Source organism: Oryctolagus cuniculus, assembly GCF_964237555.1.
Source record: "Oryctolagus cuniculus chromosome 17 unlocalized genomic scaffold, mOryCun1.1 SUPER_17_unloc_1, whole genome shotgun sequence".
NCBI classification, from domain to species: Eukaryota; Metazoa; Chordata; class Mammalia; order Lagomorpha; family Leporidae; genus Oryctolagus; species Oryctolagus cuniculus.
The window spans coordinates 303,952-315,827 of record NW_027208202.1 but is presented as its reverse complement, the minus strand read 5'-3'; the positions used below and the strand labels follow the sequence as shown (position 1 = coordinate 315,827).

Sequence of the window (11,876 nt, the reverse complement as noted above, 5' to 3'; positions counted from 1 at the left end):
TCACATAGGGGCCATTGAGCTCTCCTCTTCTGTTCTGGAAAGCATGGGGGTCAGAAACACCCGGAATGACCCTTTGCTGATATTTCCATTCACCAAGGATGTCACCAATCACCATGGGCATGTCAGTGCATCAACATCAGTGGAGAATTGGCCTCTCTTTCCTAAGAAACCATGGCCACTCATTTTTAGAAGGAATACCCACAGTTTGAAAAACTCATGGTACTCAAAGACTTTGGGGTCAACAAGGGTAGGTGAAGGCTTGCCTCTAACCCAATTTGTTCACTCATTCAGTGATTCTGGTGAGATTCTCTTGTAGGTAGTATACCTAGGCACCAGGTCAGAGAGCACAGGCTGGAGGGATGGTCCTAACACAGGGCAACCAAAATGGGGTTCCTTGGGGACTTCTCAGAGCTCAGCACATGGCACAGGCCTGAAGGCTACACACTCGGTGAAAGCCACTTCTGGTCCAAGCAGCATGTCCTAGAAAGACTGCCCAGGAGAACTACAGGGCCAGCTAACTGACTGTCTTGGAAACACCTGGAGTCCACATGCTATATGCTCCCCCACTTTTGGAAAGGCACTCAGGATCCATGGCTGGTTACCACCCCTTTCTGACAATACTTCACATGAAATATACTCCTCACCAGGTCAGAGGCTGGATGTCTGGCCTGAAAGCCCTGGTGGAAAGTATAAGTAGAGTGTCTAATTTAGGGTCCACCAATCCTAGGCCAAGACACTTGGCAAAACTGTTGGAAGTGTGTGCACATATAAATTGCCCATGGACAAAACCAGGAGTCAGGACCATGGGTCAACCCTAGTCCCCTGTTCATTAACCTTTCCTTGCTTCAACAATGACAGGTGGAAACTCACATCATGTCCATAACAAAAGTTAAAACTAGACAAATCCACATTATAGACACATCTGTAAATGTGTATATGTATTGAACAAACCTCTGAGGAAGCATACATAATTGTGTATATATTCATATTTGTCTACAAAACACTGTCAATTGTTCCTTTAACTGTGGAGCTGTATGGGATGATATGACATTGCAGATGGGAAAAATTTACTACTGTCAATATTTCTAGAACTGTAGGCATTCAAAAATACATGCAAACATATATGTCTCCAAAATGAGAAACAAAAAAAAAGGAATCCAAGAATCTTAAATCCACATAACAAGACAATGTACAAATACAAACAACTATACACAAAACACTGGGGAACACAATCTGACAAACATAGACACATGCATAATGTATATAGACTATTTGTCCAGGAGGCATTGGGTCCTCTACACCTCACTGGCAAGCTTGGAGCATAAGACACCTGGAGACCCTTCACTGCCAATTCCAGGGGCCCTTAGTGCATACCAATCACCAGGGCCTTTCCACCAAAATAGCCTTGACAACAAGAATCTGAATCTTATTGGGGAGATGGTCACTCTTTCCACCAAAGAACACATCCTTTGATTCAGCCATGAGCCTGAGTGACTCAGAGTCCAACAGAACTAAAGTTAGGCCTCTCTGTGGAGAATTTTCTCACACAGAGAGCTATGTTCTGACTTGGAGCTAGTCCTTGTAGGCCTGAGCTCTGGTGACATAGGCTGGTGGCACAGGTCTGCCATGTCATAGAGCCCTGACGAAACCTTAGGACTTCCAAGGATCTCCTTGGATGTTTATGGCCCCCATGGCTTCCATTACAGGAAGGGAGATGGTCAGCCAAGGGCTCCAATGACCTCAACCCAGCCAGGGTTCTACACTTCTGGCCCATGATGGGCAGCTTCTGTTCTGTATGCTATTCATAGCTAAAATAGTGTTCTTGGAGAAATATACACTTTAAAATATGCATATACATTGAACAAACTCCTAAAGATACATACTTAACTCTCTATTTGTACCACTCTATAAACATAGGAAATGGTTCCTTTACCTGTATAGTTGTATTCTTGCATCTAGGATGCTTCAACTCCCTAGGAGAAAAGAGTACATTAGCACCATTATTTCTTTCTTTCTTTTTTTTCTGACAGGCAGAGTGGACAGTGAGAACAGAGAGAAAGGTCTTCCTTTTGCCATTGGTTCACCCTCCAATGGCCGCCATGGCCGGTGCGCTGCAGCCGGTGCACCACGCTGATCTGATGGCAGGAGCCAGGTACTTATCCTGGTCTCCCATGAGGTGCAGGGCCCAAGCACTTGGGCCATCCTCCACTGCACTCCCTGGCCACAGCAGAGAGCTGGCCTGGAAGAGGGGCAACCGGGACAGAATCTGGCGCCCCGACTGGGACTAGAACCTGGTGTGCTGGCGCCGCAAGGTGGAAGATTAGCCTAGTGAGCCACAGCACCGGCCCACCATTATTTCTTTAAATGTATATAAACACAAATGCATACAAACATGTATACCACAGGAATAAGTAAAATAGGCAAACATCAGATTCCACATGTATGAGTAGAACAAGAACGTGAATATATACAAATAACTTAGATATACAACACAGTAAAGCACACACAAACTGACACACACAAACACACACATACACACATTTACTTCCTTGGTCTAGTGGCCATTTGGCTGTCCACTCCAGTATAGGAAATCTTGAGGGCATACAAACCCAGGAAATCCCTTCACTGACATGTCCATGGGTGTGGGGAGCAATCCGGACTAGACTAAGTTACTCGAATTAAGACTTATTCTATGCATCTGCTCTCCCACAATATGGCGCTGGGAGAGAAGTAAACAGCTTCCGCGCAGCTGCCTCCAGTTCAACTAATAAACTGTAGGACTTGCTCCTGATTGGAGAGCAGCGTACTCGGCGTGTGGGCAGCCGAGTTGGGATTGGCGGAGGAGGACTATAAAGGAGGAGAGAGACGGCATGCACCGGGAACATCTAAGGGAACCCGTGCAGCCCCCGAGAAAGCCGGCCGGCGGTGTGCCGCTCCCCTGCGGAAGTGGGGAATGTGGCCAGGGGGAACTGCCCTTCCACGGAGGTGGAAGGGATAGTAGCCAACCCGGGAAGAACCAGCAGCAAACCCGGGGAGGGCTGAGCAGACGAAAGAACAGCGCAGGGTCCTGTGTTGCTCCTCCACGAAAACGGGGAGCGACACATGGGAGCCTGGCAACACCAAGCCCAGGGACATGTCATTAAACAACCTATGGCAAATGTAGCTCACTGGGGAGCTGACTACTCTTTCCAAAGATGTCCACTAGGAGGAAAAGCCATCTTTTGGTTAAATCAAAGAGCTTAGAATCTCAAGTGCCAATGGGTCTGGCAGGGATGGACCTCTACCCTGAGAGCATTCCCTCACATTGTGTTCTCACTTCATGGAGACAGTACACATAGAAATTATACAACATGGCACCAGGATGGACAACCCTTCCAGTATGGGACTTCAAGGAGGATATATGGGGAATTACAGAAGCCAAGGAAAGCCTCAGACTCTGAACAAAATGCCTGATTACAGAGCTGGCTCTGCCTAGAACTCCTTTGTCCTAGAGAGGCCAATGTAGCTACCTGGAGGACTGGCTCACTGACTCACTGAGAAACAACTAGAAATCATGTATCTTAGGCCTCCCACATTGAAACCCTAGGACTCCCAGCACCAGCAGGATCCTGGCATTCTGGACTGCAGAAGGGTATTCAGGAGTAAAACAAAGCCTAGAGGACAAAAAGGAAATGGCAGATGACCATGACCACATGAAGTTTAAACATAATACACAAGCAGCATTAAAATAGCCAATGCTATAGGAATCATCTTGTCAATGCACATAAGCAAAGGATGCTGTCTGCCCATTATGTGGTGCCCTAGAAACAAATGCGATTTCTGTGTTTCTTTAGAGAAATGTTTAAATAATACTAGCTTCAGCATAAACCTACAATAATAAGAAAATCTGAGAGGTGAGGACTTCAGGCATTCAGTGAGAGAAGGCACCTTAAATAAATTCCAGTATGTCCATAAACACAATACTCTGGATCTGTAGTTCATTTGTGCTTTAATGAGGAAATCATGGGTGATGAACATGGAAAAAGCAAGTTACATAATTTCCCCCGATTTAAAAATGGTATGCACATTTATTTTTAAAAAGTCACATGTGGACAAGCAAAGGCACTGAAGTAACTGAAGCAATTTCAAGAAATAGGAATTAAGTGCCTTTCATGTCAACACTTTCTATTGACTAATAAAGCCCACATAGTATTCTCAAAAGGATAGACACATTGGTCAATGCAGAACAGACACTCATCAAGTATGACCATACATTTCCACTTATAATCTACACACATAACCACAAACCAGTACTGAGGATGGCGTATCTCCAAAGTCACATAGGATGTGCAAGACCACCACAATCTAAAACTACTTTCAAAGAATATATACATGTGGCAAAATACACCTTATTTCACTACAAAGCATATGAAAATATAAACACTAAATGCCATCTATGTCATGTCTTCACACTTGACTCAATCAAATACACCCACACTGTCCAAATTTACAATGCCAGGAGCCCCAGATATAACATTTCCTCAAGTAAATAATCTTCCTTGTTTCATTACTCCCATCATTTTCATTACTACATGTTTTTTCTATAGTAGAAGCTGGTTTGGGAACAGGATAGACAGTTTAGCCACCTGAAGCCAATAATATAGCACATGTAGGACCTTTGGTGATTTACTATTTTTGCACTTCACCTGGAAGTGTTTTTATCAATTTTTGGAGCCACTAATTTCATCATAACAGTTAACATTAAGTCACTTACTATATCCAAATACCAAGCACCACTATTATTTATAGTTATAATCCTCCTAGGACTGGCATTGTGGCACAGCAGCTTAAAGCCCCAGCCTGAAGAACTGGCATACCATATGGGCACTGGTTGGAGTCCCAGTTTCTCCACTTCCAATCCAACTCCCTTTAATGCATCTGGGAAGGCAGAAGAGGATGACTCAAGTCCTTAGGCCCCTGTACCCACATGGGAGACCCAGAAGAAGCTCCTGGCTCTGGAATTTGGATCAGCTCAGCTCCAGTCATTGTGGCCATTTGATGAGTGAACCAAAGGATGGAAGACCTCTCGTTCTCTCAGTCTCTACTTCTCTCTGTAACTATGCCTTTCAAGTAAATAAAATAAATCATTAAAAAAAAGAAAGGACTGGCACTGTGACAAGTGGGCAAAGTCACTGCCTGTACTTCCAGCATCTCATATGGGCACCAGTTCGAGTCCCAGCTGTTCCACTTCTGATCCAGCTCTAAGCTATGGCCTGGGAAGGCAGTGAAAGATGGCCCAGGTCTTGGAATCTTTCACCTGCACTGAACACCTGGAAGAGGCTCCTGGCACCTTGCTTTGCACTAGTGCAACTCCAACTTGGCCATTTGGAGAGTGAACCAGTAGATGGAAGACATTTATTCTCTGTCTCTCCCTCTATCTATAACTCTGCCCTCAAATAAATAAAATATTTTAAAAACAATATAAAAAAAACACAAAGGAACAACTGGAGCACCTTATAACCCTTCCTTGTTAAAATATAAATAAAAATATTACGTAACATTGTCATGGCTTATTTATAGATTTAAATCTTTTATATCCTATGGCATATCCATTTCAACTACCATTCCAAGATGCTACATCATCCATTATAGAAAAAAACAACTACACTCTCATAACTACACACTAATAATTTTATTCTTAACTAGCTCTTGAATTCCTTACATTATTCCACCTGTGTTAACAACCAAATTAACCCATAAGAAGAGCTACAGATGCCCAAGAAACAGATTTAATTGTCTTTTATTATTTATATTTTATTATTCAAATATTAATTGCCCATTCATATTTACAAATTATATACATAGGATAGATGAAATTAACAACCCCTCTTAACCATAAAAGATACAAGACACCAACAATACTGAAGCTCTGAATATACAGATATGAGGGCTTAACCATGGGCTCTTTATATAATGCATACAAGATTTGAAACCAGGAGAATTATTATTGCATACAGTAGATAACACAGTTGTCATAAAAAATAGAAATACCAATCCATATATTACTTTCATCTGAAGATGGCTTACACCCATAAGTTGACACACCATTTGATCTAAAAACAAATTCCATCCCAAGATGCTTGCATGAAGCAATCTTCACATCTACTCCACTTGGTCTATACTATGACAATACTCTGACATGTGTGAGTCCATATCTCCATGTCTTCAATCCAGGGCCACTAAAACACTTTGAAAACTGACAAATATCTGTGTTACATCTTTATGAATCTAGGTAACATCAATTTAATATTGAATGCAAAATATTTCTGTAATGAAATGCCACAGACACACCAATATAATGAATTAATATGATCTCAATCAAATTAACAGTATTTATTTATCCAACTAAAATTCTAAATACACAACCCACAAACCCACATCAAAATATATTGAATCACCAAAGATTAAATTCCATAATAAACAAAATGAATAAAAGAGTATTCACCTTTTTTGTTATTCCCACAATAACAGGATTACACACTGTAATTATCATCTTATCCCCTAACATTTTATTCCCATCTCCCATCTGCCCAGCTAACAATCAATTCATCTACCTTCAACAGTGATTGGTTGGAACAGAATAGAAACACCGGAGATCAATCCAAACATCTATAACCAACTCATATTCGACAAAGGACCTAAAACCAACCCCTGGAACAAGGACAGCCTCTTCAACAAACGGTGCTGGGAAAACTGGATGTCCACATGTCGAAGTATGAAGCAAGACCTCTACCTTACACCTTATACAAAAATCCACTCAACATGGATCAAAGAACTAGAGATGCACCACGACACCATGAAACTAATTGAGAGCATAGGGGAAACCCTTCAAGATATTGGAACAGGCGAAGAATGCCTGGAGACGACCCCAGAGGCATGGGTAATCAAAGATAAATTAAACAAATGGGATTACCTCAAATCAAAGAGTTTCTTTACAGCAAAGGAAACAGTCAGGAAAGTGAAGAGGCAACCAACAGAATGGGAGATGTTATTCACAAACTACACAACAGATAAAGGATTAACAACTAGAATCTATAAAATGATCAAAAAACACCACAGAATCAAAACAAAGAACCCAATAAAAAATGGGCCAAGGACCTTAAAAGACATTTTTCAAAAGAGGAAATCCAAATGGCCAACTGTGGGGAGCAATCCGGACTAGACTAAGTTACTCGAATTAGGACTTATTCTATGCATCTGCTCTCCCACAATATGGCGCTGGGAGAGAAGTAAACAGCTTCCGCACAGCTGCCTCCAGTTCAACCAATTAACTGTAGGACTTGCTCCTGATTGGAGAGCAGCGTACTCAGCCGAGTTGGGATTGGCGGAGGAGGACTATAAAGGAGGAGAGAGACGGCATGCACCAGGAACATCTATGGGGAACATCTAAGGGAACCCGTGCAGCCCCCGAGAGAACCGGCCGGCGGTGTGCCGCTCCCCTGCGGAAGTGGGGAATGCGGCCAGGGGGAACTGCCCTTCCACGGAGGTGGAAGGGATAGTAGCCAACCCGGGAAGAACCAGCAGCAAACCCGGGGAGGGCCGAGCAGACGAAAGAACAGCGCAGGGTCCTGTGTCGTTCCTCCACGAAGAGGGGGAGCGACATAATGGTGCCGTGACTCGGATAGGAAACCTAACTCAGATAGGAAACCTAGGACGGATAGCAAACTTAGGAGGGAAGAAACGGGAAGAAGCAGGAAAATACCAGAGAGAGAGACTAGCAAACAGCCTAGGGAAAAGCCGGACGAAAAGGGTGCCGGAAGAAGCTATTGAAAGCCTAGGCATAGATTCAGATACGGACTACGGGGGGAAGCTGGGAGAAATCTCTAAGGTCGAAAGCGAAAGTGAAAGCTAGAACAAACAGACTCGGACGCGGACTGTGGGGAGAGGCCAGGAGAAATGAGGGAGGAATATTGTTGGAGGAAAGCATGGGGAAACATACCGGGTAGAGAAAAATGTTAGGGAAATTGAAGCCACGGGGGGCAGGCCGAGGCGGAAACGAAAGCCACTTTGGGGTTCTCAAGTTAGCCCGGGAATAGGGGGCGAGAAGTTGAAACCAGAAGCTGAGACGTAAGCCAGATTGGGATCCGTCTGATTAGCCCGGGGAGCAAAGGACGGGAAGCCAAATCGTGGGGCGGAGACGTACGCTGGGTTGAATTCGCCAGGCTAGCCCGGGGAACTTAGATTGAATCCTAGTGGCGGAGACGCAAGCTACGCTGTGTTACTCGCGGAAGCCGCCGCGTGCAGAGAGAGCACGGGGCGTGAATAGATAGGGAACGCTGGCGTAGGCCGTGGTTCAGACGCGAAAGGGTTAAGCGTGGAGACCGCGGAGCGCGCAAAGCCGAGCCGCGCAAAGCCGGGAAGCTGCGCAGATGAGAGAGGCGCGCGGGCTGAAGCGGCGAGGTGCCGGGAAGCTGCGGGGATAAGAGAAACAGAAGTTTGGAAGTGAAGTAAAAGAGAAATGGGAATGCTGGAAGATAGAAGTGAAATGGGAGAGGTAGGAATGCCCGGAGATAGAGAAATAGAGAAAAATAAGGCCTCCCCTCAACATGCCAATTAGAAGGCTTGGATTCGGTCTGCCCGATTAGTGAGGCGATGAGCACCTGGGCGGCTAGCCGCAGGTCACCGAAGACAGGCACGAATTAACATCAGTAAAGCTTCCCCACAATGCAACAATTAGGAGGCTTGGATTCGGTCTGCCTGATTTAAGGCGGTAAGCGCCAGCAAAGCTCGACCAGAGTATGAGCTGCAGGTCACCGAAGATAGGCACGAACCAACACTAATAAGTCTCCCCCACAATAAGGCAATGAGAAGGCTTGGATTCGGTTTGCCTGGTGGGTCTTGTGGGTCCCCTGCGGGCAGAGCAGAGCGTGCGCTGCAGGGCACCGAACACAGGCACGCATCAGCGCCTAGAAGCCTCCTCACGATGGCGAAGAGAGGACCCGGATTCGGTTTTCCTGATTGATAGGACTTGTAAGAGCCTGTGGCAACTCTAGCAAGTAGAGCAGAGTGTGTGCCGCGGGACACCGAAGACAGGCGCGTATCAACGCTAAAAAATAAAAAGAAAGGGGGATCTGTGGGGAGCAATCCGGACTAGACTAAGTTACTCGAATTAGGACTTATTCTATGCATCTGCTCTCCCACAATATGGCGCTGGGAGAGAAGTAAACAGCTTCCGCACAGCTGCCTCCAGTTCAACCAATTAACTGTAGGACTTGCTCCTGATTGGAGAGCAGCGTACTCAGCCGAGTTGGGATTGGCGGAGGAGGACTATAAAGGAGGAGAGAGACGGCATGCACCAGGAACATCTATGGGGAACATCTAAGGGAACCCGTGCAGCCCCCGAGAGAACCGGCCGGCGGTGTGCCGCTCCCCTGCGGAAGTGGGGAATGCGGCCAGGGGGAACTGCCCTTCCACGGAGGTGGAAGGGATAGTAGCCAACCCGGGAAGAACCAGCAGCAAACCCGGGGAGGGCCGAGCAGACGAAAGAACAGCGCAGGGTCCTGTGTCGTTCCTCCACGAAGAGGGGGAGCGACAGCCAACAGGCACATGAAAAAATGCTCAGGATCCCTAGCCATCAAGGAAATGCAGATCAAAACCATAATGAGGTTTCACCTCACCCCGGTTAGAATGGCTCACATACAGAAATCTACCAACAACAGATGCTGGCGAGGATGTGGGGAAAAAGGGACACTAACCCACTGTTGGTGGGAATGCAAACTGGTCAAGCCACTATGGAAGTCAGTCTGGAGATTCCTCAGAAACCTGAATATAGCACTACCACAGGACCCAGCCATCCCACTCCTTGGAATTTACCCAAATGGAATTAAAGGGGAGAAAAAAAGAGCCATTTGCCCCTCAATATTTGCTGCAGCTCAATTCACAATAGCTAAAACATGGAATCAACCTAAATGTCCATCAATGGATGACTGGATAAAGAAACTATGGGATATGTACTCTATGGAACACTATACAGCAGTAAAAAACAATGAAATCCGGGCATTTACAACAAAAAGGAGGAATCTGGAAAACATCATGCTGAGTGAAATAAGCCAGTCCAAAATGGACAAATATCATATGTTCTCTCTGATCGATGGCAACTAAATGAGCCTCTAAAACGATACCCATTGAAGTGAAATGGACACTATGAGAGACAATGACATGATCAGCCCTTGTCTAGACTGTTGAGGAACAACTTACTATTTTATTCCTTTTAGTATTTTTGTTGTTGTTGCTCTGTTTGTTCTACATAAGACCACTGGTTGAGCTCTGTAATCAATGCACAATCATTCTTGGGCATTTAAAATTAACAGAAAAGTGATCTCTGTTAAACATGGGAGTGGGAAGATGTATAGGTCGGCACATGCTCACTCGGACTTGCCTCCAATGGTGAAACGAGAGATGTGCCAGGGGATTTCAACTCAATCTTATCAAGGAGGCAGGTACCAATGCCAGCACACTTGGTAAAGTGATAAGTATAAGTACACAACCGATCAAAAAGATAGGGTAAGTGTGGAAGAGATATCACAAATAAGACCAGTGTAAACAAATAATGAAGGATAGAATTAAAAGGGAGAGAATGACCCTGCGGGGGAAGCACGACACACAGCAGACTCATAGAATGGCAAACACCCAAAACAGCACTCCTGCCTCAGAATCAACCCTTGGGACATTTGGATCTGGCTAAAAAGTCCATGAGAGTCTCACAGGCATAGAAAGCCATTACATGATGGCAAAAAACAATCTAAATGAAAGATCCTGGTGAACAAGACCCCAGCAGAAGGAACAGGCCATCAAGGAGAGAGGCGCCTTTCTCTGAAGGGAGGAAGGAACCTCCACTGTGATATGGCCTTACTAAACAAGTTCAGAGTTGGTGAACTCAAGGGGCTTCCATAGCCTAGACAGCTCATAGCAAGAGTCTCGGGTGATCGCTGATGTCATAAATAAGAGTGCCATTTGTTAAGTCAACAATGGGAGTCACTGGGTACATGATCCCCATGTAGGATCTCTGTCCTTAATGTGTTTTACTATGAAACTTAAAAACAACACTACTAGTCAAACAATACCCTATACCTTGTGCAGTTGTGTGAGTGCAGCCTATTGAAATCCTTGCTTAGTATATACGAAGTTGATCTTCTGTATATTAAGGTAATTGAAAATGAAACTCGATAAAGGGGGGGGGATGGGAGAGGGAGTGGGAGAACGGAGGAGGGCCGGGGGAGTGAGGGAGGTTGGGGGGAAGCCACAACAATACAAAAGTTGCACTTTGTAAATTCACATTTATTAAATAAAAAAAAGAAAAAAAAACAGTAAAAAACAGTGATTGTTACAACTCATTCTTAAATAACAATCCATAGCACTGAAAGACAAACCAGGTCTCTAGAATCAATCTCATATTCTGTGATTCAAAAAATTGACTAAGACAGTTACGTTGTACATGCTCACACACAACTCAATTACTTATTAGCACTAGCTTTCACTCCTCAAGCAGAAGCAGTAATTACTGGCCTCTGCCCTAAAATAAAAGCATCATTAGCCATTTCCTCCCTCAAGATGCATCTTTGATAGTAGTTATTGAAAGTATTTGCCTATTTATTAAGCATTAGCCCTAGCCATCCAATTAACATTGATAAAAAGAAGCAAAAATGTCCCTATATGATCTTCAACTATGATTACCAGAAGCCCATGTAGAGGCCTCTATTGCCAAGGCAATATTCTAGGAGGCTATGGCATAATATGAGCCACTACAATCTTAGATCCCTTAAACAGACTACAGAGCCTATTCACTTTTGAGGATCCCTATGAGGAAAATCATAACAAGCTCCATCTCGCTCTGTCAA

General features: G+C 44.6%; 1 pseudogene; it reads right to left on the bottom strand.

Moving 5' to 3' along the window:
• LOC138843110 (nucleus accumbens-associated protein 1 pseudogene) overlaps positions 1 to 11,876 on the bottom strand; it is a 92,223-nt pseudogene that overhangs the window by 62,773 nt on the left and 17,574 nt on the right.